Source organism: Dipteris shenzhenensis, chromosome 6 (assembly GCF_047967505.1).
Source record: "Dipteris shenzhenensis isolate YYH24624 ecotype China chromosome 6, Dip_SZ_1.0, whole genome shotgun sequence".
Lineage (NCBI taxonomy): Eukaryota > Viridiplantae > Streptophyta > Polypodiopsida > Gleicheniales > Dipteridaceae > Dipteris > Dipteris shenzhenensis.
Genome location: NC_141601.1, coordinates 41,347,489 through 41,355,708, shown reverse-complemented (window position 1 = coordinate 41,355,708; position 8,220 = coordinate 41,347,489).

Here is an 8,220-nt window from a genome sequence, read left to right as displayed (position 1 = left end):
TATCTAGTTTTCTTAATACATAGTACTTTCATAAGAAATGTGGTCAGGTGCTAGTAGAACATAGTCAAGGTCCTCCCACTCATTCGATGGCTCTTCAATGATCACCAAGTTTATAGAAGTAATTCATGGTGGTGAGGGTTGTGGACCTAGAACTGATGGTGGTAATGGTAAGTTTTGAACCCATAGTGGCCCTTGGTTGGCTGGGGGGGCTCCTTGTATGGCTAGGTGGCCCTGGTTGTATTGATTTAGTGGTGTGGGTAGAGACAATAGTGCCTTTGCAGGTACATGGGCAGGGGCACTGATTTGGGGTATCTACACTGTAAAGTCTTGCGGTTTCCCCATCTAACACAATGGGCACAATAAAGCACCAGCCTATTAAAGTGAGGATCATACTAGCCTAATCTACCACTCAATGAGCATAAAGATCATGGAAACCCAATATGGAAAACCATGGCAAGAGAGATAGAAAGTATGAAACACTCAATCTATTGCAATATGTGTGATCAACAATACATGATAGGCTTCTTATATAGAGAGAGCTTTAGAATAGTCAAACCATGTGGGATCCCCTGATCCACATCTCTCTTTATGGATATCCTCAATCCACATCTCCACATCATGTAGTCCCCTAGGGTGGCTACTTTGATTCTTTCCTTAGCACATACCTTAGCCTCTAATTATGTGCTCATGGCACCACAACTTTCAACACCTCCCCTTGGTGCCATGATCCTTTGGCAACTGAAAGGTGGTTAGATGTGAGTTACAAGATCAAATCTTCCCCTAGTTGGTTACATGGCTATTCTCAGGCGGTCAGGTTTGATTTACAAACATATGGGCTGAAGGTGGCGAGGATATTGTTTCTCAATACATGTTATTCTTGTCATACTGCTCATGGCTTGATGATGACTCCACGTAGTTGACTTGTGGATTCTTCAATCTGCAATCTTCTTCCTTGTGTCCTAGCTTCTTGCAATGGTGACACTTTGGTTTGTTCTTTAGTCTGCAGTCACTTTGATAGAGTAACCCATCTTTTCGCAATGGTAGCACTTCATTGATGTTTTACTGAATAGCGCTTGTTCTTCATTATAGTTGTTGCGTGTTGATGTTAATGTCAATGTCGATGTTGATGCCTTTAACTCTCTTTCTTTTTCAAGAAGAGAGGATACACATTCCTAAAACTTTGGATCTGGCAAATTCTTCAAAGCGGATGTCAGTGCACTGTACTCTGTAGACATGCTTTTAAGGAGAATTGCAAGTGCATCTTTTTCCCCTACTTTTGCATTTATGCCTTCTAGTTGGGTCATAATGCTTTTGATTTTGTTGAGACAAATTGTGCCATAGATTCATTGAAGCCCATGTGCATACTATAGAATTCAATCTTAAGATGGATTTCTTGGTTATCCTTGGAGTCTATATGATGAATTATGTTTGGACCCAAGTGGTGATAGTGTTGCTTCATCTTTTTCCTTCCAAGCATCATTTTGTGCAGTGGGTATGTCTTCTTTTACAGTCTTCCAAAGCTTTTGATGCATCAGGAGATACCTCATTTTTGTAGACCAGGCGTGAAATCCTTCCCCGGTGAACTTCTCAATAGTTGGGGTGCGTATTGCCATTGTAAAGGTCTTACCAATTGAAGATACTTTCAAATATGGCAGTGTCTAATTGCATACAAAAAATTTGAGCTGACAGGCATATAGAGCTTGAAAAAATGGTTATTTTTCCTTTTTGCAGTGCATGCAAATTCTTTCTAGATTGAGAGTTATGGCTTGTCAAAGTTTTACAAAGAAAGAAGAGGCATGATGATGTGGCACAGGAGGCATTCACATGCAAAACTCCAAACTGTGCTTGGTAGGGGCTATGTGCTTATGTGGCACTTGGCGATGTGGCAATTAACCAATCCTGCACCTAAATCTAACCATGGTTTAGTGTAGTGAGTTAACTTAACCATTGATAAAGGTAAGGCTAATCTTAACTGTAGTTAAAACTTATCCTATCACGTGTCTCCACTAATAGCTACCACGTGTCCTAAGGTTAGACCTTAGGCAAGAATGAATGGAAGGAGATCTGCAGTAATGAGGTTGATGAAAATTCTTCATGACAGAGATGCATTAGCGAAGGTGTGAAGATCCTGTAGAGGTCGTTGTAGAAGAGGCTTAGCATTGATGAAGCGTAGGGCGTTTGTTGTAGTAGCATGGGCTGAGCACAGGACGATGATTGGTGGTTGTTGGATACAAAGAAGCATTGCTGGAGCGTCGAGGAAGCTTTGGGCTAAGGCTTTGAGGTGCTCCAAGCGTAGAAGCTCGGTTGGCTGGCTCGTTTCATCATAGGAGCGGATGGCGATGGAGCTCAGAGGTCATTGCATAGAGACTGGCTTGCCTTGAGGGTCATCGAAGGCCATTGAAGGTTTGGGGCTACTACATGTGCTTGGATCTAGGAGAGAGAGCTTGTAGAGCTACCAAGAGTCATTGTAGGTCTCTGTGTAGCTCGTTGTAGATAGAGTTGCATGGGATGTAGCAAAGCCTCACAAGTGAACCCATTGACCTCTATAGCATAGCTCTCACACAGTTGCTTCCTATTGATGGAAAACCTTACAGAACCAGCAATTTCAAACTCTCAGTGAGCACTCAATAGAAAAAACTGAAAAAGGGAGAATGACTAGAAGCAAAATAACTTTTTCTCCATATATAAGAATCACAAGCTTTCAGAACCACATTGAAGATGGAGAAGATCTCTATGATGAGAGTAGACGATGTGATGAAGGTGCCTCACAAAAGGAGGGCTTGACACTCATGAAGGATTGGGAGCACCTGGAGCTCTAATACCATGTTAAAGTGAGGATCATACTAGCCTAATCTACCACTGAATGAGCATAAAGATCCTGGAGGATCAAACCAAGTACTGAAAACCATGGGGAGAGAGATAGAAAGTATGAAACACACAATCTATTGCAATATGTGTGATCAACAATACATGTTAGGCTTCTTATATAGAGAGAGCCTTTAGAATAGTCAAACCATGTGGGATCCTCTAATCCACATCTCTCTTTGTGGATATCCTCAATCCACATCTCCACATCATGTAGTCCACATGCTAGGGTGGCTACTTTGATTCTTTCCTTAGCACATAGCTTAGCCTCTAATTATGTGCTCATGGCACCACAACTCTCAACACAGCCTTGCTCATAGGGAAGGGTAGTCATTTGTAGGGTGGTTTCCCATACATAGTCCACACCACACGTTGTCTTGCCTTGGAAGCAAGTGCAAATTACTTGGTCCTTCCCTGCCCATACCACCCTTGATTTGTTGAGCCACTCAATTTAATAGATCCATGGCTACCTTGTCTATGTTTGTGCCCTTAACTCCTTGGGTGGCATCCTTGGCTTCAATAGTGCTAATTGTCTTGCCAGTATGAGATACTACAGAAGGAGCAATAGGTGATTTTTTTGGTTGTGCTTTATCCTTCATATTATTGTCCAGGAGCATGGTGGTCTTGATGCACAACTTGAAGGATGTGGGACTCAGGGTAAACAAGTGGTCATGTAACTTGGCATCCCTTAATCCAATGAGGAATCAAGGCAAAATCCACTCTCGCTCATCCTCTCACGCAGTTCACAAAGCGAGAATTTAGGTGTTTAATCCTAACAATGTATTGCCTTAGGGTTTCATGTACCTTTTTCTTTACCTCGTATAACTCTCCATTTTGGATTCATGGGAGTGAATCCCACTATAAAATCCTTCCTCAATGTTTCCCAATTGATCTTTTCCTCAACTCCTAAGGCTCCATACCATTGGCCTACCTTTCCATTAAGGATAAGCTTAAATGCATTCACTTTATCCAAGTCATCTCCTTTCCAAGTGGTGTACAGATTTGGAGATGGGATCTCCTTCTCATAAAACTTTAGTGATTAGCTTAGAGATCATGACTTGATGGCTCTGTAAAGCATTGATGTCTCTTCCTATGACCAACTTGGGGCATGTCCCCCATTCCTACTACTTGCACTAGGATCCTCATTGTCTCATCTGTGAACACGGTCTACGGTGCAGGTGGAGGTACTTGAGGGGCTAGCATTGTCCCTTAGTTGGGTGGACCTTGGGGTAGATTATAAAGGTTTGTCAGTCGGATAGGAATTGGGTTTGCTAGTCCTAGCCTCGTAGGATCTAGGACTAGCATGAATGGTGGGCTCGGGTCTACTAGCCTCACTAGTATGGGCCTTGGCATAGGTACATTTACATTAGGCACAGGCATGTAAGAAGGGGCCGTGGGGAAAGGAGTATCTTCTAAAGCTCCGTTCCAAGTGGTGTACAGATTCGAATGAGGGACCATTGGATGTGGTAAGGTGCTCTCCCCAAAGTACATTTGATTATTCCCCTACCCATTGGGGCTTGGTGGCTAGAACTTGGGTACCCAGGGCTCAGACGTTCTTGTGAATGATGGTTCACCCTCATAGAACTGGACACGCGACCTTGTAGGTTCCCCAGCTGAGATGGCTATGGCATTGCTTTGAGCATTACCTAATACAGATGTTGGTGGGGGGTCTTACAGCCCTTTTTCCACTCTAGTTTTCTTGGCAAAGGGATTGGCTAGACAAGCCAAACTATCCCATGCGATTGGAGAATGACTCTCTCAAACGCGAGGCTATAGTGGAAGGGGTGGGGGATTAGGGTCTTATGGAGCTGGAGTTACACAGAGGATCGAGTATGTGGGTTCAGCTTTTACCCCATTTCAGCTTTGAAGCTGATGGCGTCCTCCAAGCTCAAGGATTGTGTGTGTGTGGGACTATATATCGAGTATGAACTTAAGGTTGAGATCCTAGATGGAACTGATAGTGCGGTGTCATACAGTGGACCGGTTAGGATGATGTTTGAAGTGCTATCCTCTGGTTCAAGTTCAACACCTATCACCCTCCAGATCTTAGGTGCATGTGTCCCCTGATCCACGTGGTTGCCCAGTCAGGTTCAACACCTATCACCCTCCAACTCTCAGGTGCATGTGTCACCTACTCCACGTGGTTGCCCAGTCACTCTGTTAGCCCTAAAGCAATGACTTAGGGAATCACTGCATTAGCAATATCGCAGTAATAATCTCACTACATTAACAATATAGCAGCGACTCTTAAAGTAGTGACTAAATAACATGATGGGTGAGTAAAGCAATGACTAGTAAAGAAATAGGTTAAATATAGCAGTCATCGGTAAATTAGAAGATTGCAAGTCGTTGCATTAGCCTTAAGGCAGGGGTTGACCTTTGAAGTACAGTTGTGAGTTCATTAACTACCATGTGGTATTAGGTGAGGTGGGTGGCCAACTGGCAGTCCATGTGTCAAATGCTGCATTATAAAGCAATGACCTAACTGAGTCACTGCTTTATCCCTATAAAGCAACGACTAACAGTTTGGCTATGTTGCCAACTAGTTTTTGGTGCTCTCTGAAGATTTTTGAGTCTTTGTGAAAGGTTTGTAAGCACAAATGGGTGCTATATTACCTGTATATCCTAAGTCTTTGACATGGCCCCTTTTCTAATGATTTTATTTTATTTTTCATACCCCAATTCAAAAACCCCCTTTTGTAAGTATATTTTTGTTTTAGAAAACATAAGTTTTTGCTAAAGCCATCTATCTTATGTGTGGTAGGAGAAGCCTCGCCACACAAAGCTGACATGTGGTAGATAACATTATCTACCACATCATCATGCCACGTCAATGTGCGACATCATATGCCACGTCATCAAGGCTAAATTTTATCCTTGGGTCATCTTAACCATGGTTAGTTCTTTCTTGGGTTAGTTAAATCCAACCAAGTCTAGGTTAGTACTTCCTAGGTCAATGCCACACAAAATCATGTCCTAACTCCTTAAGCCCATAAAGACTCACTTTTTCCCTTGCTTTGAAGCAACAAAAATCACCCAAATTAGACCCAAGCTAGACTTAATAAAAGCCCAAGTTTCACACATATAAAGACCAAGTTTTAAAAAACATTCAAATGACACATTTTTAGACATTATTTCAAGGCTCAAATCAAGAACTAGTTTTAGGCAATTTATGAAGCAAAAATATTTACCAGTTGACTAAATACATTGTAAGTATGCTTCACAATTCATGTCAAATGGTATTGTTATAATGCTATTTGATTTGGTACTCCTTTGAGGATTTCTATGTTTTGGTTTTGACAGCTCCCATCGAAGTCATTTAGTCTCAATAATGGCGAGAGTGTTAGATGAGAATTAAAGGGGCCCTTCTCACCAACTATGAGATGTCTAGTAAGAGTAATTTATTCAATTAAACTTCAAGAAATAGTCTTAAAAAGTGTTCAGTAAGAATTGAGGAAATTTAGGTCTAAAAAAGGAGGTGGCTAACAAAGAAACATGCATGGCTTCAAAAAGGGAAATCAAAAGTCAAAGTTTGAAAAGTGTCCATGAGCTAAAAAGTATCTTAAAATGTGTTCACAAGCTAAAACTAAGAAAGTTTAGGGTAAGCAAAGGAAGAGGCTAATTAAAAAATATGCATGGCTTCAAGAAGGGAAACCACATGTTGAATTTTTTCCTAGTGTAGGGTTAATCTTCATTGGGGCATCATCTTGTGTGACCTAAGGGTATTTTGGTTTCTATGGTTCTTTAGGGGCTAGCCATGGACACTCACATGATAGTTTGTTTCACATGCATGAGACATGGTAAACGCCTTCGCAACATGGTTGACTAAGCAAAATCAAGTGCCTTCAAGATATAGGGATTCATGGCAGTGATTGGGTTCCTCTTCCCTATGTGCAGTGGTTTGATTATCTTCACTGTTGGTTCTCACAAGTGTCAACTATTTGTGTCGAGCTATGAAGTTCTTGTAGCATCATTAGCTAACAGTTGATAGCATTGTAGTTTCATCTTAGTCTTAGTTTTTTGTACATCTCTACAAGCTCAATCAAGCTGTACTATTAGTTGGTTAACTCGAGTCTTATAGAATCTATTCTGTCAGTTGATTAATATAAGTCTTTTGAGCTTATAGCGTGTCATGGAAATTATTTATGAGCAGTTCTATCTTATGGTGTTTAGAGAGAAAGAGAGGGGGGGGGTGGGGGGTAGGGGAGGGAGGGAGGGAGGGAGAGAGGGGAGGGAGGGAGCGAGGGAGGGGGGGGGAGAGAGAGGGGGGAGGGGAGAGAGAGAGAGAGAGAGAGAGAGAACTACGAGCTCAATCAAGCTATACTATTAGTTGGTCAACTCGAGTCTTATAGAGTCTATTCTGTCAGTTGATTAATATAAGCTTTTTGAGCTTATAGCGTGTCGTGGAAATTATTTATGAGCAATTCTATCTTATGGTGTTTAGAGAGAGAGAGAGGGAGAGAGAGAGGGGGGGGTGGGGGCTGGGGGGGGGAGGGAGGGAGGGAGGGATGGAGAGAGAGAGAGAGAGAGAGAGAGAGAGAGAGAGAGAGGGGGGGGGGGGGGGGGGGAGAGAGAGAGAGGGAGGGAGGGACAGAAGGAGAGAGAGCGAGAGAGAGAGAGAGAGAGAGAGAGAGAGAGAGAGAGAGAGAGAGAGAGAGAGAGAGAAGTAATTGAAAACGTTGTATTTATCTCTAAAATACCTAACATTATATCAGAGAACCAAGTTCTAATTGGAAGTCTAGGAGCTACCATAAGGTCTTGAAGTGAGGTTTATCTTGAGGTGTGGGATGAAAAACTAGTCAAAAGAGAGAGAGAGAGAGAGAGAGAGAGAGAGAAGTAATTGAAAACGTTGTATTTATCTCTAAAATACCTAGCATTATATCAGAGAACCAATTTCTAATTAGAAGTCTAGGAGCTACCATAAGGTCTTGAAGTGAGGTTTGTCTTGAGGTGTGGGATGAAAAACTAGTCGAAAGTTGACAAACCCATTGTGGTAGAGTCATTAATGGTAGGAACTTTACTTTGTGGCAGTTGTCTGTTCATTTGTTTCTCATGGAGAAAGGGCTGCTGGGGAGTTCCGTATGGGTCAAAAAAAAGCCTGCAAATTGAAGAATGAGAAAGCTCTAAGGATGCTGGGATGTGCTTTAGAATTCGATTACTTCCATCATGTAGATATATATAAAAACGACTGCACAAAATGGAATTTGTTGGAGACACTGTTCGGATCGAGGTGAAGAATTCTAAGCTTGTACTAAAGCACGAATTCTTCGGCCTATATAAGGGACAAATTGAGTTCTTGGGCATGCATTTGAATCACATGCAGTCATTAAAGACTCAATTATAGGCTTTGGGGTT